This window comes from Dipodomys spectabilis, unplaced genomic scaffold (genome assembly GCF_019054845.1).
Source record: "Dipodomys spectabilis isolate Male_0828 unplaced genomic scaffold, ASM1905484v1 ptg000430l, whole genome shotgun sequence".
In the NCBI taxonomy this organism is placed as follows: Eukaryota; Metazoa; Chordata; class Mammalia; order Rodentia; family Heteromyidae; genus Dipodomys; species Dipodomys spectabilis.
Genome location: NW_024871107.1, coordinates 759133 through 785917, shown reverse-complemented (window position 1 = coordinate 785917; position 26785 = coordinate 759133). Strand labels below are relative to the sequence as shown.

At 37.4% G+C, this 26785-nt stretch overlaps 1 pseudogene; it reads right to left on the bottom strand.

The window, feature by feature from the left end:
* Positions 1-24862: 24862 nt before the first annotated feature.
* On the bottom strand, positions 24863-24975 carry LOC122097745 (annotated as a pseudogene).
* Positions 24976-26785: the final 1810 nt, after the last annotated feature.

Genomic DNA, 26785 nt, shown 5'->3' with positions numbered 1-26785 from the left:
CACTTGTTCCAAAACAAAAAATATACTGGAGAGAAAAAAAAAGAGGAGTAGTTCCGGGAAAATGGCGGAGAAAAGCTGGAAGCTAAACAAGCTCTCGCATAGAAAGCAGTTTTATTGTTCCAGTGAACAGTCCGAGGTGGGAGAATTACACCAAGTGTGCCATCCCAGTACAGAGAGTTAGCTTGAGAGGGAAAATCCAGGCAAGGAGACAGATCTGAGCACTTGCTGGTAGCTGTGGCTGTGGTGGTGAGCCGCCGCCTCCATAACTACAACACAGAGAATCCTGGACAAAGGTGCCAGACACAGCAAGCTAGTAGATTCTACTCAACACCAGTAAGAACTGACAAGGAGCAGATATCTTCATCCTACAGAATGCAGACCAGAGACTTCAAAGGAACCAAGACTCTGTTCCACGGAGGAGAAGTCACTCAGCCCAGGCAGTGAAAACTCTGCCCCCAAAGGATTGTCTTTCTTCACTGGGTACACAGAGCCAGAGGCTGCCGCTCCCTAAAGCAGCCTAGATAATCAATTGAAATTCAGTAAACATAAACCTTGAGAATGGCTCTAGGCTGGGCTCTGTGAATGTCTCAGAAGTTAGCCCCTCAAGGAAAAGATACTGTTTGCTGAAAGGTCTCAACTCTACCCAGAACCTAGCCTCATCACAGCATCTCCAATCTAGAGGAAACAGCCATCTTCCTCTTTGTGACACTCAAAACAGATCTCCCTCCCACTGAACTAGCCTGAGAGGAGGATTACAAAATTCTGGGTAAAGTAGAGCATTTTTCTGCTTGCCCAAACAAACTGATTTAAGAAACCAATCAAGCCACAGGAAAACCAAACACCGCAAGCAGAACAGAGACTCCACCAAGGGATTGGTTATGGACAAAAGGGAGATACAGGATCTTGCCATTCACACCCCCCCCCCCCGAAAAAATCAAAGAACCCTATTTTATACCTATTTTTCTTATTAATTAAAAAAATTGTATTCTATTAATCTTTTTTTCCTCTTATAATTTTTATTTTAGGTGAATATGCATGTGTAGGTTCTTTTAAATTTTTATTTTATTTCTACTGAACTTTTGGTCCTTTTTCTTTCTTTCTCATTCTTTTTATTTTTTATTCTCTTTCATTCTTTTTTTTGAGTGACTAAATTGCTGTTCTGCTCATCTTCAGATATACCTGTCATCGATTATTAGACCTTATCCCTCGTTGTGTACACACATAATCCAGAAATTTATTACTTAATTCAAAACCTCTTAGGCTTATATTCCGTAATAACAGTATTATCTCTTTATATGTATATAATATTTTAAGTACTTTTATTTTTAATTTTTCATATCTCCTTTCTACTCCTCCCCTCCTCTCATCCTATCCACGTTTTTCTCTCAATATTACTTTAATAAGCTTGCATAATTTTTGTGTTTTTAAATTTAAATTTTTGTTTTTCCATTTTTTCTTGTCTCTTTTTTACTCTTCTCTTTCTCCTTTCCTTTTGTCCAATACATTTCCCTCTTTAACTTTAGGACTTAGTTAATTTTACTCTCTTTTTACCTTTCCACATCTCTCAGATCCTATTTTTCCTCACATTTCTCCCTAAACCTAGTAGTTTCTGGTTTGCCAAATTCTACTTTGCTGTTCTTAGCCCATTAATACATAGTTGTTTGACATTCAACAGATTGTATCTGTTGAAATATATTGTATCTGCAGACTTTTGCCTGTACAACTACAGGATTTTGGTTGATGCTTGCCTTAAAATAGTGTTCTAACACAAAGCTGGTATTACTTTCATAATAATTAGAGGCATTCATGGAATCCATTAAAAGCCAGCTGAAAGAAGTCAGGGAGACCAGAAAGGGAATACTGTATGGAACCCAGCAGAAGGAATTAGAGTCCAAGGAAACCATAACCAATCAACTAAGTGATTTGAGAATAAACACTGAACACCAAATTAAGGAAGTAAAGAAACTCACATGAGATCTAAAACAAAACTCCATCAAAGAATTTGAAGCCATCAAATCCAAGCAATTAGAAGCAAAAGAACTAAAAACAAAATAGAAATTCTTGACAGTAGGATAAACCATGCAGAAGATTAAAATTCGGGGATTGGAGACAGCTTAGATATTATAGAGAAAGAACATACAACTATCCAAGACAAATCCAAGAAATATGATAGACCTATTCAACATTTGGATGACACCATCAGAAGGCCTAATCTGAAGATAACAGGTGTAGAGGCGCACCTAGAAACAGAAGTTAATGGTCTAGGAAAATTGTTTCATGGGATCCTAGCAGAAAACTTCCCAAACATGCAAAATGATAGGTCTATTCAAATACAAGAAGCTTTTAGAACCCTAAATAGACCAGACCAGAACAGGACATCGTATCACCACCTTATAATCCCCACAGGATCAATTCAGACCAAGGAAAAGATCCTCAAAGTTGTCAAGGAGAAAAGATCAATTACCTATAAGGGAAAGCAATTAGAATCACCTCAGATTTCTCAACTGAGACAATTAAAGCAAGAAGAGCCTAGATTGATGTAGGCCATGCCCTAAAGACAAACAACTATCAAACAAGCATACTGTACCCAGCTATACTCTCCTTCATAACTGAAGGTCAAATAAAAACCTTCCATACAAAAGAAAAAGTGAAACAATATATCTCTACCAAACCAGCCTTACAAAAGATACTTAAAGATGTCCTACACAGAGAAAACCAACAGGACCACAATAAAGGCCAAGAAGCCACACCCAAACTGAGAATCCAAGAACCATAGGAAGAACCCATTTGGCACAGCCCTCAAGAAGGTGGATTAGGGGCAGGTTCCGGGAAGATGGCGGAGGAGAAGTTGGAATCTGAACAAGCTCTTGCATAGAAAACAGTTTCAGAGTTCCAGTGAACAGTCCCAAGCCAGAGAATCACACCAAGTGTGCCATCACAGGACAGAGAGTCAAGAGAGGGGAAGCCAAGCAGACACATCTGAGCGTCTGCCAGCAGCTGCTGCTGCGGCGGCAGGGTCGCAGCGGCGACCACAGCCGCGGCCATACCTGAGGGCTCACACAGAGAGTCCGGGACGAAGGAGCCAGATGCAGCGGGCGAGCGGATTCTACTCAACACCAGCAAGAACCGACAAGGAGCGGACAACTTCATCCTGCACTTTGCAGACCAGAGACGACTCAGGATCCAAGACTCGGCGTGAGTAGAAGCCCCACTTCCTCACTCCTTCCCAGGGAGCAGAGGAGGGAAGGCCACCCCTCCCCCCACCCAGCACCGGTGATCTCCATCTTGGATACCAACAAAGCTCGGAGGAGCGGCTAGCTCCAGCTCAGGCCTTGGAATAAAACGAGTCATTTAGCAGGTCACAAGAACTTAACGGCGAAGTGACCTCACAAACTCAGTTCCATCCAGGGAAAAGTCACCCAGCTCAGGCGCCAGCCATTGGAGTGGCTCTCTTCACCGGGTAACCAGAGCCAGAGGCTGCCCCTCCCTCTAGCAGCCACCACAATCAATTGAAAAACAGAAACCCTGAGAATGGCTCCAGGATGGGTGCTGTGAGTTTTTTTCACAAAATAGCCCCAGGGAAAAGCTACTGTTTGTTGAAAGGCCTCAACTCTACCCAGAACCTAGGCTCATCACTGCATCCCCCTCTTTTGTGATTCTCAAAGCAGATCACCCTCCCAGTAAACTAACCTGGGAGGGGGAATCTCAAAATCTTGGGTAAAGCAGAGCCTTTTTCTGCCTGTTCCAACAAACTGACTTAAGAAACCAATCAAGCCACAGGACCTCAAGCTGACCAGAGACTCCAACCACACTCTGGTTACAGACAAAAGGGAGATACAGGACTCTTCCCACCCCTCCCCCCCCCAAAAAAAAATCAAAGACCTTTTTTTTTTTTTTTTCTTCTTCTTCTTTTCTTTTTTTCTTTTTTTTTTGTTTTGTTTTTTTTTTCGTTTTTTGTTACCTTATATATATGAAAAAATTTTTTTTGCTTTTCTAAAACTTTTATTAATCTTTAATTTTTGCCTCTTCTGAAAAAATAATTGTTTTCCATTAACTTTTTTTTTTTTTTTTCCTTTTCTCCTCTTATAATTTTTATTTCAGGAAAACGTGAATGTGTGTTTTCCTTTCTTTTCTTGTCTTCTTTCTCTTTTTCTTTCATTCTTAATTATCTTTTTGTTTTTTGTCTAGCTCTACTGAACTTCTGATCTTTTCTTCTCACTTTCCTATCCTTTCCATCTTTTCCTCTTTGTTCTTCTTTATGTGACTTAACTCTTGTCCTGCACATCCTCAGATAAACCCGTAGTTAACCAGTAGACCCTACCCCCCATTGTGTAAACACTTAATCCACAAACTTATTACTCAATTCAAAACCTCTGAGACTTAAATTCATTAATAGCAGTACTACCTCTTTATACCTATATAATATTTTAAGGATTTTTTTAAAGTTTTTCACATCTCCTCTATGTCCCTCCCTTTCTCTCAACATATTCATATTCCTCTATAAATAGATGGTCTTTTAATCTCTAAAATAACATTAATTTTTATGTTTCTATTTTTTTTTCTGGTCTCTTTTCATTCCTCTTTCCCTTTCTCCTTTTTCTCTCTCTCTCTACTTGCATCCTACCCAACCTATTTCCTGCACTGTGATTAGGACATAGTTAACTCTCCCTGTGCCTCCCCACACCAATCTATTCCTATTTTTTACCCACATCTCTCCCTAACCCTAATAATTTCTGGTTTTCCAAATTCTTCTCTGCGGTTCGAAGTCCTTTAACATATAGTTGTTTGATGTCGAATAGATGTATCTGTTGAACTAGATTGTATCTGTAGACTATTGACTGTACAAATGCAAACTTTGGTTGATGGTTGCCTTAAGATAGTGTTCTAGCACAAAACTGGTGCTATCTTCATCTCAAATGGGCAGAGTAAGCCGGAAAAACACAAGAAAAATGGCAAATTCGGGTATCTCAATTCCCAATCTTGATAATCAGGGGTTAGAACAGATAATGAATAATCCAGAGGAGAGTTCCCAAACAGCTCTACAAACACTGCTGGCAAACATGATAAATGAAAAGTTTGACAATGTACAAAGGACTCTGTATGAGCGTGACAGGGAGAGAGAGGAGGCATCCCAGAAGTTTATACAGGAATATCATAAGCGTGAGGAAGCTACTCAAAAACTGATACAGGATTTGCGTGAACAACTTGAGAATACTGAAAGAGAAAGGGAGGAATGGCGTGAGCAGGCTGAGAACACTCAAAGAGATCTGCAGGAATCCCACGAACGGGAGGAAGCTAATCAAAGAGTAATACAGGAATTGAGAGACCAGGTAGAGAACACACAAAGATCACTAAAGGCATTCATGGAATCCATTAACAAAGAGCTGAAGGAAGTCAGGGAGACCACAAAGGGAATGCTGAATGGAACCCAACAGAAGGAATGGGAGCCCAAAGAAACCATAACCAATCAACTAAGTGATTTGAGGACAAATACTGAACACCAAATTAAGGAAGTAAAGAAATTCATACAAGACCTAAAACAGAGCTTCAACAAAGAACTTGAAGCCATCAAAGCTGACCAACTAGAAGGAAAAGAGATAAAAAACAAAGTAGAGAGTCTTGACAGCAGGTTAGACCATGCAGAAGATCGAATCTCAGGGATTGAAGACAGCCTAGATATTATATAGAAAGAACATACAACCATCCAAGACAAGTCCAAGAAATATGATAGATCTATCCAACACCTGGAAGACACCATCAGAAGGCCTAATCTAAGGATAATGGGTGTAGAGGAGGACCTAGAAACAGAAGTTAATGGTCTAGGAAATTTGTTTAACAGGATCCTAGCAGAGAACTTCCCAAACATGCAAAAAGAGAGGCCTGTCCAGATACAAGAAGACTTTAGAACCCCAAATAGACCAGACCAGAATAGGACATCCCACCGCCACATTATAATCCACACAGGATCAACTCAGAACAAGGAAAAGATCCTTAAAGCTGTCAGAGAGAAAAGGGTAATCACTTATAAAGGGAAACCAATTAGAATCACCTCAGATTTCTCAGCAGAGACAATCAAAGCAAGAAGAGCCTGGAACGATGTATGCCATGTCCTAAAAACAAACAACTATCAACCAAGAATACTGTACCCAGCTAAACTCTCCTTCATAACCGAAGGCCAAATAAAAACCTTCCATAGCAAAGAAAAATTGAAACAATAGATCTCCACCAAACCAGCCCTACAAAAGATTCTTAAAGATGTCCTACACATAGAAAACCAACAAGACCGCAATAAAGGCCAAGAAACTGCACCCAAACTGAGAATCCAAGAACCATAGGAAGAACCCAGTTTTTGCAGCCCCCAAGAAGGTAGATAACATGGTAGGAACTCCCAAATACCTCTCAGTCCTATCTCTTAATGTTAACCGACTGAACTCTCCAATTAAGCGACATAGGCTGTCTAGTTGGATTAAAAAACAAGACCCTTCTATCTGCTGCCTGCAGGAGTCACATCTTGCCCGTAAAAACAAACACATTTTCAATGTTAAAGGCTGGAACAAAATCTACCAAGCAAACGGACCACATAAACAGGCGGGAGTTGCAATCCTAATATCAGATAAAATAGACTTCAAATTAAAATTCGTGAAAAGAGATAAAGAAGGTCACTACATACTAATTAAAGGATCTCTCCTTCAGGAGGATATTACAATTCTAAATATCTATTCACCAAACAATGGAGCACCCAAATTTATCAAAGAAACACTACTTTCCCTCAAATCCCATATAGATCCAAAGACATTAATTGTTGGGGATTTTAACACACCAATCTCCCCACTAGATAGATCAACTCGGCAAAAACTCAACAGAGAAACCACAGATCTAAACAGCTGCATAGATCAACTAGACTTAACAGATATTTACCGAACATTTCACCCAGCAGCATCAGAATACACGTTTTTCTCAGCAGCACATGGAACGTTTTCTAAAATAGACCACATTTTAGGCCACAAAGCAAACTTGTCTAAATTCAGAAACATTGAAGTTATACCTTGCATTCTCTCTGACCACAAGGGAATAAAATTAGAACTCAACACCAAAAGCCACCAAAGAAAGTCCGGTATCACATGGAGGCTGAACAACACACTGCTGAATCATGAGTGGGTCATGGAAGAGATTAGAAAGAAAATTCAATTGTTCATGCTATTCAACAAAAATGAACACACAAAATACCAGCTCCTCTGGGACACAGCAAAGGCAGTACTCAGAGGCAAGTTTATAGCTCTGAGCTCCTAGATCAACAAATTGGAGAGATCTGAAACTAGCAATTTAATGACGCATCTAAACCTCCTTGATAAAGAGCAGCAAGATAAACCCCAATCCAGTAGACGGAAAGAAATAATCAAAATTAAATCAGAATTAAATGAATTAGAATCCAAAAAAACTATAGAAAGAATTAACAAAACAAAGAGTTGGTTCTTTGAAAAACTTAACAAAATTGACAGACCCTTAGCAAATCTTATCAGAAAAAGAAGAGAACACACCCAAATTAATAAACTCAGAGATGAGAATGGAAACATCACCACGGAAACAACCAAGATTCAGAACATTATAAGGGAATACTTCTCAAAACTGTATGCTAATAAGTTTGAGAACTTGACAGAAATGGACCTCTTCCTAGCAAATATTGACATGCCAAAACTAAACCAAGATGAGTTAAACTATCTTAACAGGCCCATATCAAGCATTGAAATAGAAACAGCAATAAGAGACCTCCCAGCTAAGAAAAGTCCAGGACCAGATGGTTTTACAGCGGAATTTTACAAGGCCTTCAAAGCAGAGCTCACACCAATTGTCCTCCAACACTTCAATGAAATTGAAAGAGAAAGCTCACTACCGAACACATTCTATGAAGCCATCATAACCCTCATCCCAAAACCAGGCAGGGACTCATCAAAGAAAGAGAACTATAGACCCATTTCTTTGATGAACACTGATGCAAAACTTCTCAACAAAATTTTGGCCAACCGACTTCAACAATTCATCCAAAAAATCATACACCACGATCAAACAGGATTCATTTCAGGGATGCAAAGCTGGTTCAATATACGCAAATCAATTAATATTATTCATCACATCAACAGGAGCAAGAATAAGACCACATGGTTATCTCAATAGATGCAGAAAAAGCATTCGACAAGATCCAACACCCCTTCCTGATGAAGGTTTTGGAAAAATTAGGAATCCATGGAACATTCCTCAATACAATAAAGGCTGTATATGACAAACCTACAGCCAGCATTACACTCAATGGTGAAAAACTAAAGCCATTTCCTCTTAACTCAGGAACAAGACAAGGACACTCTCTCCACTTCTCTTCAATCTAGTATTAGAATGCCTAGCTACAGCAATAAGACAAGATGCAGACATAAAGGGGATCCAAATAGGGAAAGAAGAAATAAAACTCTCCCTCTTTGCAGATGACATGATCTTGTATTTAAAGAATCCCATAGACTCCACTACCAAATTACACAAGCTGATTCAAAACTTTGGCAAAGTAGCAGGTTATAAAATTAACCCCCAAAAATCAATGGCTTTTCTGTATGCCAACAATGAGAAAAGTGTGGCTGAAATTAGGAAAGTAACTCCATTTGCAATAGCCCCTCAAAAAATAAAATACCTAGGAATTAACTTAACTAAAGAAGTGAAGGACCTCTATGATGAAAACTTTAAAATCTTGAAAAAGGAAATCAACACAGAACTTAAAAAATGGCAAAACCTCCCATGCTCCTGGATTGGAAAGATTAACATTGTGAAAATGGCAATACTTCCCAAGGCTATCTACAAATTCAACGCAATACCTATCAAAATTCCACCCTCATTCTTCAAGGAAATAGAAGACGCAATCCAAAAATTCATATGGAACAATAAAAGACCCCGAATAGCAAAAACGCTCCTCAACGGAAAGAACACTGCTGGAGGAATATCAGTACCAAATTTCAAACTCTACTATAAAGCCATAGTAATCAAAACAGCTTGGTATTGGCATAAGAACAGACCTCAGGACCAATGGAATAGAATTGAAAACCCAGAAATGAACCTACAGACCTATGGCCATCTAATCTTCGATAAGGGAGCTAAAACAATAGAATGGAAGACAGACAGCCTCTTCAGTAAATGGTGCTGGCAAAACTGGTTAACTACATGTAGAAAACTAAAGCTAGATCCTTATATATCACCCTGCACCAGAATCAACTCCAAATGGATCAAAGACCTTGAACTCAAAGCAGACACTCTGAAAACATTACAGGATGGAAGAGGAGAAACCCTTCGTCTCCTCGGCTCAGGGCGAAATTTTCTGAATAGAGACCTGGAAACACAACAAATCAAAGAAAGGTTGGACAAATGGGATTGTATAAGGTTGCAGAGCTTCTGCAGGGCAAATGACATAGCTAGCAAGATCAATAGAAAGCCCACGGATTGGGAGAAGATCTTTACTAGCCATACAACGGACAAGGGTCTCATATCTAAAATATACTTTGAACTCAAAAAATTATACCACCCAACAACAAATCCTCAAAGAAACAACTGCCCAATAAGTAAGTGGGCGAAAGACCTAAAGAGAAGCTTCTCTGAAGAAGAAAGAAGGATGGCCAATAGACACATGAAGAAATGTTCAACATCCCTAGCCATAAAAGAAATGCAAATCAAAACAACATTGAGATATCACCTCACTCCAGTTAGAACAGCAAAAATCAAGAACTCTAACAACAACAGATGCTGGAGGGGATGTGGACAGAAAGGAACCTTACTTCATTGTTGGTGGGAATGTAAACTTGTTCAACCACTTTGGAAAGCAGTATGGATGTTCCTCAAAAGACTCCATATAGAGCTCCCCAATGACCCAGCAATCCCACTTTTGGGCATTTACCCAAATGACCACAAACAAGGCCACACTAAAGCTACCAGCACAACTATGTTTATTGCAGCATTATTTACCATAGCTAAGATATGGAACCAACCCAGATGCCCCTCAGTAGATGAATGGATCAAGAAGATGTGGTATATATACACAATGGAATTCTATGCCTCCATCAGAAAGAATGACATTGCCCCATTTGTTAGGAAATGGAAAGGCTTGGAAAAAATTATATTAAGTGAAGTAAGCCAGGCCCAAAGAAACATAGGTCCCATGGTTTCCCTTATTTGCAATATCTAGTATAGGTATGAGTCAAGCGGAAAAAGTCAGAGAATGTGATGTTAGGAAAACGAACCCTCAAATATGTATTTTAATGTTTTTGTTTCTTTCATGCATGTGTTTCTAACGCATTTATAATATTATTTCTTTGTTGCTTTGTTTGTCCCTCCCCCACAGTGTAACCCCCACTTTCACTATATTTGATGTCAGTATAACATGTGGAGGAGACGGGGACAAACAAGTTGTTTAAGGATTCAGGTTTACCTGTTGCAACAATGAGAAGTACAAAATGTCATGTCAAAACCAGCTTTACAATGTCGGTTGGGGGGGAGGGGGGTATGATTGGGTGGGGGGAAGGGGGGAGGCTGGGAAGGGAGGTGAAGGGTAAACAAAGAGGAGGCTGCAATGCTTGGTAAGAAATGTATGCATTTTCCTGCCCATGTAATTGTAACCCCTCTGTACAGTATGTTCTCAATTAAAATAAAATAAAATTAAAAAAAAAAAAAGAAGGTGGATTAAATGGCAGGAACTCCCAAATATCTCTCAGTCCAATCTCCCAACATTAACAGATTTAACTCTCCAATTAAGCAACATAGACTGTCTAGTTGGATTAAAAAGAAAGATCCTTCCATCTGCTCCCTTCAGGACTCACAGCTGGACCATAAAAACAAACCCATTTTGAAAGTGAAAGGCTAGAACGAAATCTACCAAGCAAACAGCCCACGAAAAGAGGCAGGAGTTGCAATCCTAATATCAGATAAAATAGATTTCAAATTAAAATTAGTGAGAAGAGATAAAGAAAGTCACTACAAACTAATAAAGGCATCTCTCCCACAGGAGGATATTAAAATTCTAAATCTCTATTCACAAAACAATGGAGTAACCAGATTTATGCAAGAAACACTACTTTCTCTCAAATCTCACATAGATCCAAAGACATTAATTGTTATGGACTTTAACACACCACTTCCCCCAATAGATAGATGAACTCGGCAAAAACTCAACAGAGAAACCGCAGATATAAACAACTGCATAGATCACCTAGATTTAATATTATACCCAGCAGTATCAGAATACACGTTTTTCTCAGCAGCATTTGGAACTTTTTCCAAAATAGACCGCAGTTTTAGGTCAAAAAGCACACTTGTCCAAATTCAAAAACATTGAAGCTATACCTTGCATTCTTTCAGACCACAGGGAATAAAATTAGAACTGAACACCAAAACCACCAAAGAAAGTCCTGTAACGCATGGAGGCTGAAGAACACACCATTGAATCATCAGTGGGTCATGGAAGAGATCCAAAACAAAATTCAAATTTTCATAATATTCAACAAAAATAAACACAGAAATTACCAGCTCCTCTGGGACACAGGGAAGACAGTACTCAGAGGCAAGTTTATAGCTCTGAATACCTACATCAACATATTGGAGAGATCTGAAACCAACAATTTAATGAGACATCTGAGCCTCCTTGAAGAAGAACCGCAGGATAAACCCCAATCCATTAGATGGAAAGAAATAATTAAAATTAAATAAAAATTAAATGAATTAGTATCCATAAAAACATAGAAAGAATCAACAAAACAGAAGTGGTTCTTCAAAAACTAACAAATTGACAGATCCTTAGCAAATCCTGTTAGAAAGAGAAAAGAGGTGCTGGGAATGTGGCTCAATGGTAGAGGGCTTTCCTTGCATGCATGAGTCCCTGGGATCGATTCCTCAGCACCACATAAGCCAAAAGAAAACGCCAGAAGTGCCACTGTGGCTCAAATTGTAGAGAACTAGCCTTGAGCTAAAGAGCTGAGGGACAGCACCGAATCTAGTATTAGAATGCCCAGCTACAGTAATAAGATAAGATGCAGATATAAAAGGGATCCAATTACATAAAGAAGAAGTAAAACTCTCCCTCTTTGCAGATGACATGTTCTTATAATTAAAGAATCCCACAGACTCTACTCCCAAATTACTCAAGCTGATTCAAAACTTTGGCAAAGTAGCAGGGTATAAAATCAACCATCAGGGCTGGGAAGATGGTTCAGGGGTAGAGTGCTTGCCTTGCATGCATGAGGCCCTGGGCTCGATTCCTCAGCACCACATAAACAAAAAGAAAAAAGCCGGAAGTGGCTCTGTGGCTCAAGTGGTAGAGCGCTAGCCTTGAGCTGAAGAGCTGAGGGACAGCGCCCAGGCCCAGAGTTCAGACTCCACGACCGGACCCAAAAAAAAAAAAAAAAAAAAAATCAACCATCAAAAATCAATGGCTTTCTGAATGCCAACAATGAGGAAAGCATGGCTGAAGGAAAGGAACACCATTAATAATAGCCCCACAAAAAATAAAATACCTAGGAATTAACTTAACCAAAGAAGTGAAGGACCTCGATGATGAAAAATTTAAAAACCTGAAAAAGGAAATCAAAAGAGAACTTAGAAAGTGGCAAAAACTCCCATACACCTGGATTGGAAAGATCAAAATCCTGAAAATGGCAATAATTCCCAAGGCTATCTACAAATTCAATCCAATACCTACCAATATTCCATCCACATTCTTCAAGGAAAGAGAAGAGGCTATCCTAAAATTCATATGGAACAATAAAAGACCCTGAATAGCTAAAATGATCCTCAACAGAAAGAACCGTGCTGGAGGAATATTAATAACAAATTTCAAACTCTACTACAAAGCCACAATAATCAAAACAAGTTGGTACTGGCACAAGAATAGACCTCAGGACCAATGGAATAGAATTGAAAACCCAGAAATGAACCTACAGACCTATAGCCATCTAAATTTCGATAAGGGAGCTAAAAAAATAGAATGGAAGAAAGACAGTCTCTTCAGTAAATGGTGCTGGCAAAATTGGTAAACTACTTGCAGAAAATTAATTAGATTAATTAATTAGATCCTTATGTATCACCCTGCACCAGAACCAACTCCAAATAGATCAAAGACCTCAGAGTCAAATCAGACACCCTGAAAACATTACAGGATGGAATCGGAGAAACCCTAGGCCTCCTTGGCACAGGCCGACATTTTCTTAATAGAGACCCAGAAACACAAGAAATCAAAGAAAGTTTGGACAAATGGGATTGCATGAAACTGCAGAGCTTTTGTATGGCAAAGGACATACCTAGCAAGATAGATTGAAAGCCCACAGATTGGGAGAAGATCTGCACTAGGCATATAACAGACAAGGGTCTCCTATCTAAAATATACCTGGAACTCAAAATTAAATCCCCAACAACAAATCCTCAAAGCAACAACTGACCCGAAAATAAGTGGGCTAAAAACTTAAAGAGAAACTTCTCTGAAGAGGAAAGAAGGATGGCCAATACACACATGAAGAAATGTTCAACCTCTCTAGCCTTAAAAGAAGTGCAAATCATACCAGCATTGAGCTACCACCTCATCCCAGTTACAATGGCTATAATCAAGAACTCTAAGAACAACAGATGCTGGAGGGGATGTCGGCAGAAGGGAACTTTACTGCATTGTTGGTGGGCATGTAAAGTTGTTCAACCACTTTGGAAAATAGTATGGAGGTTCCTCAGAAGACTCCACATAGAGCTCCCCTATAACCCAGCAATACCACTTTTGGGCATTTACCCAAATGATCACAAACAGGACCACACTAAAGCTACCAGCACACCTCTGTTTATTGCAGCATTATTTACCATAGCTAAGATATGGAACCAACCCAGATGCCCCTCAGTAGATGAATGGATCAAGTAAATGTGGTATATATATACACAATAGAATTCTATGCCTCCATCAGAAAAAAATGACATTGCCCCATTTGTTAGGAAATGGAAAGACCCGGAAAAACATTATATTAAGTGAAGTAAGCCAGTCCCAAAGAAACATAGATCCCATGGTTTCCCTTATTTGCAATAACCACTCTGTGTCTGAGACAAGCAGAAAAGTTCAGACAAGTTGATGTTAGGTGAAATGAACCCCAAGATAAGGATTCAAATGAGTTTTTTCTTTATTGCGATTGTTCCTAACATATTTATAAGATGATTTTTTTGTTGCTTTGAATGTCCCTCCCCCACGGTATAAACCCTGCTTTCACTGTATTTGATGTTGGTATCATTTGTGGAGGGGATGGGAAAAAACAAATTGTTTAAATAGGGATACTGGTGGACGCATTGCAGCGAGGAGACGTACAAGTCATTATGTAGAAAAATAACTTTCAACTTTGGCCAGTGAGAATGGAGGGCTAGCAGGGCGGTGTTTGGAGAGCCGGGGGGGCGGATGAGAACAGATGGGAAGGGGAAAAAAAGGAGGATGTAACAATGCTTGATGAGAAATGTACTCATTAGCTTGTCCTTGTAATTGTTACCCCTCTGTATGGTACTTTCACAATAAAATAAATAAAGGGATGTGCTACAGAATAAATTCTAAATGTAGTATTTAATGGTATTGGATTACTTGAAGACAAAGGTTTACAGAAAAATTTAAATTTCAGATAAACTGTAATATTCTAATAAACATGTTAAAGAAATATAATTTAAAAATTCATGGTTCAAGGCAAACCCTGACAGAAAAGTCTGAAAGACGCTTATCTGGAAACAAGAAGTGACACTGTGGCTCAAGTGGTAGAGGGCTCCTATTGAGCTGAAGAACTCAGGGATATGTTTTCACCCAGGTCCTGAGATTAAACCTCATGACTTACAAAAAGAAAATAAAATTTAAAGAATTAAAGCATTAGGGCTGGGAAAGAGATTCAGTAGTAGAGTGCTTCTCTTGCATGCATGAGGTCCTAGGTTTAATTCCTCAGCACCACATAAGCAGAAAAAAACTGGAAATGGCTCTTTGGCTCAAGTGGTAGAGCACTAGCCTTGAGCTGAAGGGACAGTGCCCTGACCCAGAGATCAGGCCCTCCTACCACCACCACCACCAACAACAAATTAAAGTATCAAACAACCTGAAGATGTTGTCCAGAATAATGAGTGCGGCATTATCCATTTACATGACTTAGTGACTTTAAACCTAGTTTACCAGGGGAGGTGGTGGGCAATTTGTGTGTTTGCCAAAACCTGCAAAATTATTTTGTAACCAAAGCAACAGTGATATACAGGCGATATGTTAGAAATGGACTTCATAACTTTGGGGGAGTGGGATGTCAGGGTTGGGGAAAGGAGGACAAAATGTGGAAGGGGTAATACTGTTAAAAAATGTACTCATGGGGGTGGGAAGGTGGCTCAGTGGTAGATTGCTTGCCTTGCATGCCTGAGGCCCTGGGTTCGATTCCTTAGCACCACATAAGCAAAAAGAAAAAAGCCAGAAGTGGCCCTGTGGCTCAAATGGTAGAGCACTAGCCTTGAAATGAAGAGCTGAGGGACAGAGCCCAGGCCCAGAGTTCAGGCCCCATGACCAGACTCCCCCCCCCAAAAAAATGTACTCATTACTTATGTAACTGTAACCCACCCCTCAGTATAACACCTTCATAATATAAAATCCCCCCCCCAAAAAAAGAGAACTCACTCAAATAGAGAAAATTAGAGACAAAAATGAGACATCACAACATAAATAAGAAAAAATTAAGAAGTTTATAAGAGACTACTTTGAAAACTGTATGCCAATCACCTGGAGAATCCTGGAGAAATTCATGCTTTCCTACACTTGATCTGAACCAAGAAGTAACACATAAGAAGTAATGAAAATGAAATGTCAATAAACCACTTTCCATTGCAGAAAAATCTAGGACTCAATGAATTTACCATGAAATTAAGGCCTACAAAGAACTTACAATACTTAGAACTAACTCTTCAATGGAATAGAAAGGGAAATGGAATTATCAAAACCCATTCTATGAGGCTAGAATTAGACTCTTCCCCAAATCACATAGGGACTCACCAAAGAAAGAGAACTATGAAACCAATTCTTTGATAAGCATTGATACAGAACTTCTTAAAACATTCTCACCAATCAATTTCTGCCAGTAACAAAAAAATCATATTGTATGATCAAATAGGATTCAGCCTAGGATACAATTGGATTCAATATTCTTGTCACTAAACATAATACAAATCATCAGGGGAAGCCGGGACAAGAAACATGTTATCGTCTATATGGAAGTAGAAATAGCTTTTAACAACCTCCAATACCCCTTTATGATTAAAAAGTTATGAGAATCTAGGAATGCATTGAATGTTCCTCAGTATACTACTGAATATGTATATGATAGTGGTAATTAGCAATTACGTAACAGTGGAAGTATGAAGACGTTAAAATCAGGAATGAGAAAAAGATGTCCACTTTCTCTACTACTCTTCAATATGGTAGTGGACTATCTAGCAAAAGCAATAGGGAAGAGAAAAACATAAAGAGGATTCAAATAGGGAAGAAGTAAACCTATCCCTTTTTACAGATGAAATGACCCTATAGCTTCCTGCCTTAAGATAGTAAAAGTGATGTTAACCTTCGGCAATGTAGCACGGTATATAGCCCACAAGAATCAGTAGTTTTTCTGTGTTACCAACAATGGGAACTAGGCTGAAATCCAAAAAACAACCTCATATGTATTAGCCTCAAAATAAAAACAAATCTAAACAAAACAAAAGAACAACAACAAAACTGGGAATTAATTAATTTAACCTCTATTGTGAAAACTTTAAAAATATAAAAAGGGAAACTGAAGGAGATTCAAGTAAATGGAAAGTCTTTCAATGCTCCTGGTTGGAAGAATTAATATAGTGAAAACTGCAATACTGCCCCCAAACTATGAACAATGCAATACTTATCAAAATCCCAACAATATTCTTCAATGCATTCGAGAAAGCAATTCAAATTTAATATGGAATTACAAAATTACAGATGAAACAGAAGGTTTAGAAATGAACTCATGGGCCTATAGTCATCTTACACACACACACACACACACACACACCATGGAATTCTATTCACCCATTAGAAAGGATAACTTTTTACCAGTCTTAAGAAAAATGAAAGGCTTAGGAAAATTCTACTAAGAAAAAAGAGAAAGGAATGCAGACAGAATAATATAGGTTTCATGGATTCATTCAGTTATGGTATCTACAAGTAAACAAGACAGGTTTTACCTCTTCCCAGTTAGAACGGTCATTATGAAGAAAGCTAACAATAGCAAATGCTGGCATGGATGCAGCCAATTGGGAACTCTATTACACTGTTGGTTGGAAATTAAATTGTTTAAACACTGTGGAATGTAGTATGGAGTTTCCTGAAAAGAGTAAATATATATCTCCCTTAAGACCCTGTAATTCCCCTCATGGGCAGTAATCCAAAAATTAACAAACAAGCTCACATGAAAGCTACAAATATAACCATGTTCAGTGACCAGGTCCAGAGTTCAAGGACTGGAAAACAAGTTACTACTGCTGGCATTTGTTTCCACAAATATGAACCCTTTGACATAAGATACCAAATCATTCTATTTGCAGTAGCTAGCATAGGACTTAAAGGTAGTGGGTGATAAAATGGCTTCTTTGTTGAATATTAGGAAAAGATGTTGGCAGTCCAAGAAAAGGGAGATTTTGTTGTTGTTGTTGTTGTTTGAGGGGCTTGAAGTCTAGGCATGGGCACTGTCCCTGAACTCTTCAACTCAAGGTGGGTACTCTGTCTCTTGAGCCACAGTGTCACTTCTGGTTTTTGGTGGTTAAATGGAGATAAGAGTCTCAGGGACTTTCTTGTCCAGGCTGTCTTTGAGCTGCAGTCCTCAGATGTCAGCTTCATGAGTAGCTAGGATTACAGCTGTGAGCCATTGGCACCAGGCTAAAAATGGAGGATTTTTAGAAAAGAAAATCCACCTCTTCACTTGTGTCTAAATCTTAGATATCACTATTAGAACACTTCACCTTCAACTCATTTCATCAGATATTTGTAAATTTTCTCTTTTCCTTCATGCAGGAATACTGCAGTCAGTATCAACTCAGCTGTGGGACTGAACAATTGTATGGAAATTGCTAGCACCTAAATCAAGAACTTTTACATCAAAACAAATGATTCCCACTTTTGGAATAATTGTTTTCTCTTTTTATAACAAATCTTTGCTTGATTACTTCTTAATGTGACTGATGACATTTTCATTCTCTTCAGCCTTCTCCCACATGATGTTAAATATTTAAGAATTCAAAGATTTCCACTGATAATTCATTAAGCTGACCTCTAAGAAAATGTGCATTTCTAGAATTTGGTTTTCTCTCTTGTTCTTACATGCATAGGCTTTCTATGATTTATTTGTTCTACAAGGAATTCTACTTTCTAATCTTTCTGTGATCAATTTTAGTCTCTGTGTTCAGTCTTTCTGACACTCTCTCTGGAGTCTCCTTTGAGTCTGCCTCATAAAAAATATATTATTTATCAGCTAAATGACTTTCAGTTTCTGTTTTTTGCCTGACTTCATTTAGGCTGTGATCAGACCTGACTGGCTGTGCTTACTGGAGTTTTTTTTTTTTTTTTGGGTCCGGTCATGGGGCCTGAACTCTGGGCCTGGGCGCTGTACCTCAGCTCTTCAGGTCAAGGCTAGCGCTCTACCACTTGAGCTACAGCGCCACTTCCGGCTTTTTTCATTTTACTTATGTGGTGCTGAGGAATCGAACCCAGGGCCTCTGGCATGCAAGGCATGCGCTCTACCACTGAGCCACCTTCCCAGCCATTTGTTTGTTTTGTGTGGTATTTTTTTGTTTTAGAGGTCTAGGATTACTATTCAAGGTAGTTGCTTCTCTGGGTCGCAGTGATCCCCTGACCTAGAGTCAATGGGTTTTTCTCCTAAAGATACAAAAAACAGCTGACTAAATTCCTGTTAATTGTCTCAAAATGAGGCAATCTGGCATCCTTGTAAAGCCATCAATAATCCTCTGTAACCACTTATAGAAATGGTCTATCAAGATGACTTTTCAAGGTTGACAGTGAACATTGTTCATTTCCAATTCAGCACCATGAAGCAGATCACATCCCATGGAGCAGACTTTTAGAAGGAAGGTCCCCTTCCTTCCTTATCTTATGATACATCAAACCATAATATTCTGCAGTTGTGGCCAGCCTGGAGCACATTTTCCCAAGAATATTCTGTAGTGTAAAAGAGGACCAACTGTGAAAATAGTTGTCTACTACAGATTGATTTATCTTGCTTTTATCTGTTGTTATTTTCATTACTTCAAATACATGGATAAATTATATTAGGATTAGACAAGTGGCAAAGGATTAATGGAATAAACATTCAGTTTACTTTCATATATCCAATATAGTGCACTTAACCCTTTATGGAAAATTAAATCCGACTGTAGAAACAATGTCAGAAATATAAAAGCCTCAATATGAATAATCTGGCACATATACACCATCATCTACTCAGAAATTCAGTCTCTCTTTAAATATTTATTTGGTACAAAATAATAAAAATTTAATTAATGAATGTAACTTTTAAGTACCATCTGAAATACTCCTCGTGTATATGATTGTATATGTTTTAGATGTCACCTAGACAGGAATTAAACATGCATGTAAAATTCAAATTTCCACAATTTAATCTAGATTAGAGGAGTCATCCCTCCTGTAATGTGTGGTGTGAATTTTACTACAATGCTGATCCCTTCCACCTAATACCAAGAGTCATGTGCAATAATTTATTTTTTCATGTTAAGATGAGTGCTGAGTGTAGGATACACTTTGAATTATTATATTAATTTATTAAAATTAGTTTCACTTTTTTCTTTTCTATACCTGCAGAAAGTAAAATTATATATTAAACATTCAATATGAAGTAATCAATAACAAATAAACTATTATTAAAATGATATACTATTAAACTGTGATTTGAATTATAGTTCTAACAATTTGTGATGTAAACAAAATTTAATAGAATTATGGGTAATGTTTTTTAAACTTACCATCTTGTTAATGTTTTCTAATTGTGTCATTTGTTATTCTTGATCCATGTCATCTCTTCACCTCAATTGTTTAGTTTTCTGTTTTATCTCTATTGGTTTGCTGATTATGCATTTTGTTTTCCCTTTTTAGTGACTGACATGAGGCTGAAAATCTGTATGCTAGTTTATTACTTCCTATATTAAAATCAAATTGCTGTTCTCCACAGCTGTTCTACTTTTTTTGTATAGTTCAGAATTTCCCCTAGTGCCACCGACTGTATTGCTACTCTCATATATTATATTTTATTTTTTATTTAAATTTTGTTGTCAAGGTAATGTACAGAGGGGTTATAGTTACATAATTAAGGTAACGAATTAATTTCTTTTCTAACTTGTTACCCCTTCACCCATTTTTCTCCCTCTTCCCTCCCAACGCACCTTGCAAGATCGTTTCCAACCTATTGTTTTGTGAATATCACTGTTACATAGATTTTCCCTTTGTCCTTTGTCTCACTATTTTGTTTTTGTCCTTCCCCTTCCCCATTTCAGATCAACATATTTAAAATACCCCAGGTATCAAAATCAAATACAGTGACTACAGGGGATAAACCATAGGTGGGGAAAACACAAAAGGATAAAAATAAATCACATAGTACATTAAGAACAACAACAACAAAGAACATATCTTGGAGTTCATTTCACTTAGAATCACCTTGTATGGTCATATGTACATAGCTATTGAGCTATTCTACTCATCTACTAAGATTATCCTTGATGTACACAATAATGCTCCCTCAGACCCAGTAATCCCACTTCTGGACATTTAACCAGATGACCACAAACAAGGCCACACTAAAGCTACCAGCACAATTATGGTTATCACAGTAATATTTACCATAGCTAAGATATGGAATCAACCCTGATGCCCCTCAGTAGATGAATGGATCAAGAAAATGACACACAGACACTCACATACACACATACACACACATACTATGCTTCCATCAGAAAGAAAGATACCACCTCATTTGTAAGGAAATGGAAGGTCTTGGAAAACATCATATTAAGTGAAATAAGCCAGACTTAAAGAAACATAGTTCCCATGGTTTTCCTTATTTGTAATGATTAGTTTACATCAAGGATAATCTCATGTATTTTAATTTGACAGTTTGTTCTATGTTGAGCGTGCAACATTATTGCTATATTGTTTGTTATCATTTCTGTAAACAGGCAGGTATATTGAAAGAATTACATTCATCTTATCCATTACTGAAAGGAGAACAACTAAAAGAGCAACCCCTACTAGGAAGAACAACTCCTACTTACTTAGCTTCATTCCAATGTAAGGCCATTGTTGTCCTCTGTATCCTTATGTTGTACATTTCAACCATATACCTCATACTGTATATCTAGTATCTTCTACATTGTGAACAAAATGCCTGAGAAGTTCCACTTTGCTTTACTTTAAAACAAAAAATTCTGTCTTAATATTTGCGGTTGGGGTGTGTGTGTGTGTGTGTGTGTGTGTGTGTGTGTGTGTGTGTGTGTGTGTTTACAAAGATCAGAACACAACATTTTTCTTCATTTCTAATACATCTTTCAGGTCATTGTAAGTTGTGGCTAATGGAAGCAGTCTCTTGTTATTTTAAGGATGAAACAGAAAAAGATATTTGTGCATGTAACACAGTTGCTTTATTAGTGTCATTGAACACTGAACTTCGATTTACATCTTGGCTGTTGTTGTGAATAATGTGAATAACAATGAACTACAGATATATTTACGAGTTACCCAGAGAGAAATAATCACATGATTGGTGGGTCAGATGATATCTCAACTTTAGATTTCTTTAGAAACTTGCTTACTACTTTCTACAATGAGAATACTAATCTGTTTTTTGACCAATAGTGTAGAAAATTTCCTTTTCTCCACACTCTCACCAACATTATTGCCTTTTATTCAAAGGTAATAACGGGCAGGTTTTAACTATCTGCAGTACCCTAGACTGGCCTTAGACTTAAATCCAACCTCCTAAATGCTTGGAATTACAAGCCTTTACCACCATAACTGGTTCCATTGATTTTTTGATGAGTTATAATTGTTATGAAGTTGTATCATATAAATTTTGAGTTATATTTCTCTAATGACTTCTGCTCAAAATCCATTAAGGCAGCATAGATGTTGTATTAAACATAACTCTGTAAACCCACAGGCAATTTTCAGGGCTTTATGGAGAACATGTATATTCAGACCTTTTGTCCATTTTTAATCCAGTTTCTGGTTAATCTCATCTTTAATCTCGCTAAACCAGATCAATAATTAATTCGAGGTAGTAGAAAAGAAAAAAATGCAGCAACTCCTAACATTTTTCAGTTTTCAATAACATGGTATTGCTTAAATCATTTTCTCTTAACAACTGACACTATATAACTCAATTTAGTTAGAACTATTACAAGGCTGTAGTTTATTTATTTTACATTGATTGCTCTTTCCAAAGCCTGTTTGTCTAATTTCCCTTGGTTTGTTTCAGTCTCAAGTAGCTCAGATTTCAAACTGAAGAATAAATGGAAGGAAGCAAACAAAGAAATATACAGTTCCTCTCATCCGATGATGCCTGTATAAGAATGAGGAAAGAGTTCATCCTTCTAAGGACCTATGATAGGACAACAAAAAAAGAATTTATTCTTCTATGTCTTCTTTATCTTTGCGATGTAACTTAAATGTTGTAAAACACATTATACTGCTCAGATACTTTTATGTTTTATCAGTTTTGCACATTTTTACACTATCAAGACATAAGATAACCAGTTTGATTTACAGCATGAGAAGTTATCCACCTGGCTTCCTTGGAAGCAGCATGATCAATAGATCTTACTTCTGGTTGCTCACTACCTGTAATGGTTTCTGTACTACTTATCACATTCTATTTAGTATTTTAAAAAGACTGCTGGCTAAACTCAAAGCTCATTCCTAGAAGTTTGTTAAGTATTTCACAAGTTTTATTCCCTTAATTGTTAATATAACATTTGCTATAATGCTAATGTTATTACCATTTTAGTGTTGGGAAAAATTGTAATTAAAGGCAGTAAGTGCATGGCCTAAAGACACACACAGTGAGGAAGGAAATGAGTCAAAGTTTCCGAAAGTCTTCCAGCAATACACAAAAGGTAGATAAAATCTCTCCATTCTATGACACTCTCAATTCAATATTCATATTGTGCAAGAAATAATAGCATACTAAATATTGCCCATGGTGATGGTTTTCTGTCACATTTGTCTTCAGCACAGATTGTGTTGGTGACATTGGGTTATCATGAACAGAACTGAGCTTATACATTGAGGTCCAAAGAGAGGCAAATTTCTGTCCCACAATTCCAGTATCCTTTTTAAAAAGTACTAAAACTTTTCAATATAATCACCTACTGTCTTATAAGTATCCAAAAATAAAAAATCATAAATAATAACTCCAAAATGCTTTAAAATTGGAGATGCTAAAACATGCCCCTCTGAAGTAAATTTTCTTCTACTTTTAACGTTATTCTGAAAGTCTTGCTGGTTTGTCATACCTATAATCCTAACTACTTGTGATATCTACTCAGGAGCCTGAGATCTGTGGATAAAAGTTGGAAGCAAATCAGGGCAAAATAAATTCATGAGATTATTTTTCAAAAATTTTAATGAACCTGAAAAGGGCCAAGAATGGAGATATAGCTCATTTAGTAGCTCACCAATCTAGAGAGAAAAGGCCTAGCAAGACCTTGAAGCCCTGATTTCAAACTCTGAGCACGCCAACACACATGCAAATGCTTGAGCACATGCATGCATTCACACACATATTTATTCAAAATACCTTCATATCGGAGTTTTTCATGAATTTCTTTGCTAACGATATTATATGAGTAAAATAAAGGAAATAAACTCTTCCATCTCAGAACATTTTTTGCTTTCTTATTTTAAAAGTACTGTAACACTTGCATGAGCAATGTAATGAGTACATTTCCTAACAAGTATTGTTACCTCCTCCTTTATTGTTTCCCTACCATCCCTTCCCTCCCACCTCCACAAGTCTATTAACTTCCTCCCTTTCCCCGCCTCAATTGTAAAGTTCACTTTACAACATAGTGTCTTGTGCATCTCATTGTTACAATGGGTCAACCTGTATCCCTATTTAAGGATTTTGTTTTTTTTTCCTTCCCCTCAGAAAATTAGAGGAAAATATATACAAGAAGTAGGCGCACAAACTTCAAATACAGTGAAAACAGGTGTTATAGCATGGGGGAGGAACATATAAAGAAACAAAAACAACACACTGCACGTTATAAGTACGTGAGAAACGATATCAAGAAAAAAAAATACCACTTGTGTCCCTAACTTGGGGTTCATTTCCCTTAACATAATCTTTTTTTTTTTTTTTAGCTTTTTTTTTGTTTGTTTTGGTCGGTCGTGGGGCTTGAACTTTGGGCCTGGGCACTGTCCCTCAGCTCTTCAGCTCAAGGCTAGCGCTCTACCACTGGAGCTACAGTGCCACTTCCGGTTTCTTGGTGGTTTATTTTAGATAGGAGTCTCATGGTCTCTCCTGCCCGGGCTGGCTTTGAACCGCGATCCTCAGATCTCAGCCTCCTGAGTAGCTAGGATTACAGGCGTGAGCCACCATCACCCGGCCCTTAACATAAACTTATCTGGTCATATACACATAACTTTTGACCTTTTCTGCTTATCCCAGACATATATTAGTTATTGAAAATTAGAGAAACCATGGGACCTATGTTTCTTTGGACTTGGCTTACTTCACTTAATAATTTTTTTTCCAAGTCTTTCCATTTCCTAACAAATTGGGCGATGGAATGCTTCAGGAATTTGCCTGTCATCCTTGGGCAGGGGCCATGCTAATCTTCTCTGTATCATTCCAATGTTAGTGTATGTGATGCTGAATTGAGCACAGAACATTTTTATATATGAATTGTAATTGATTTTTTAAACTAGACAAATCAACAAAAAGTAAGTTTAAAAGAATTGTTGTGAAATTTGAGAACCATGTGTACTTACATAAGTACACATTTAAGAATAAAGTCAAGATTTACGTGTCAAAAACAAAATAAATCCAGATATTTGTTTTTCAAGAGATGTGTAGGAGGAGGAAATCAATTATTCTATACAAAGGACCTGTCATAATGAACACTGCAGCAAGTGTTAAGGTTTGTTAAAAGTTTTAATGTTTTAAATATATTTACTTTTGGATATTTGCTTATATATGCCAAAACTGGGACTGTATGACAGGTCATAATACTTTTCTATAAAGTATTTAAGATTTATGGTAGCAGATAAGTACTACTAAGTATGTACATTTCAGAGTTTATAGAAACTTTACTAATGAGAAGTTGCAAAGTCTTTGTGTAAAGGAGCAGAATAAAGAGTTGACTATGTTAACTACACAGTTTCTATTAAAACTGTAGGCCTTCCTTACTTTATATGTTAGTGAGGAACAAATGATGATATAAGCCATATACAAATTATGAGATGAACTATAAATGGTAATCTTAGTGGGTGACTTTAAACACTACTCATAGCCTATAAAATTCTTGTTGAACATCATAATCTTAGCCAGTGTTAAATGTAAAGAAATATGACAATAATAAAATCTAATTTGTAGTACACTTCAAATACTGAAAACACTGGTAATTGTTTTGTTTTTTATTTTATTATTCGTTAATATTTAATTATTGGTTTTCTTTATTTGTAGCATTGTTTTCCTTGTTGTAATATAATAGAACTTTTTGTAAGTTGTCATTAGGAGGTACTTTGAGAAGGCTACTGGGATGGCCACACCGTTTTTTATAGGTGCATGTGAATTTATAAAGAGGAAAATTAAGAACAAAATATGTATTTAAAAAATGATTAAGTAGAGTCTGATTCAGGAGTGTTGATAAATGTCCACACCTAAAATATTAGCCCTAGGCTGAAGCAGAGTTATTACAGAGTTGAGGTCACAAAAGTGAGAGACTGTGTTTTGTTTTGTGTTTTATTTTTATTTTGTTGGTCATGGGACTGGAACTCTGGGGCCTGGGTGCTGTCCCTCAGCTCAAGGCTAGTGATACCACTTGAGCCACAACACCACTTCCATCTTTTTCTGCTAATATGATGCTGAGAAATCAAACCCAAGGCCTCATGCATGCAAGGCAGGCACTCTACCATTGAGCCACCTTCACAGTACCTGAAAGACTGGGTTTTAAAAAATCATATAAAAAACATTTGCTTTCTGCTTTGGATTATATAATAAAATATATGAGTATTTTTGATGTTTTTGTGCATTGTCATACTTCTAAATTTATACTAACTTTACCCACTTTATCCTTGTCAAAGTCATGAAATATCTCTGGGAGTTTGCTTCTGTGAAGATTGTTTTTGCATTTATAATGTCTTCTGAGTTATTTTTATTTTTTATCAAAATCACTTTATATTTCATGTTGATGCGTATTTACTCAGAGAAAGGGATATAGAGGATTTAGTTTACCAAGTGAGCATTAAAATTAGAGCTCAACAATAAGACAAGATGTAAACATAAAGGGTATCCAAATAGGGAAAGAAGAAATAAAACTCTCCCTCTTTGCACATGACATGAGCTTGTATTTAAAGAATCCCATAGACTCCACTACCAAATTACTCAAGCTGATTCAAAACTTTGGCAAAGTAACACGATATAAAATTAACCCCCCAAAATCAATGGCTTTTCTGTATGCCAACAATGAGAAA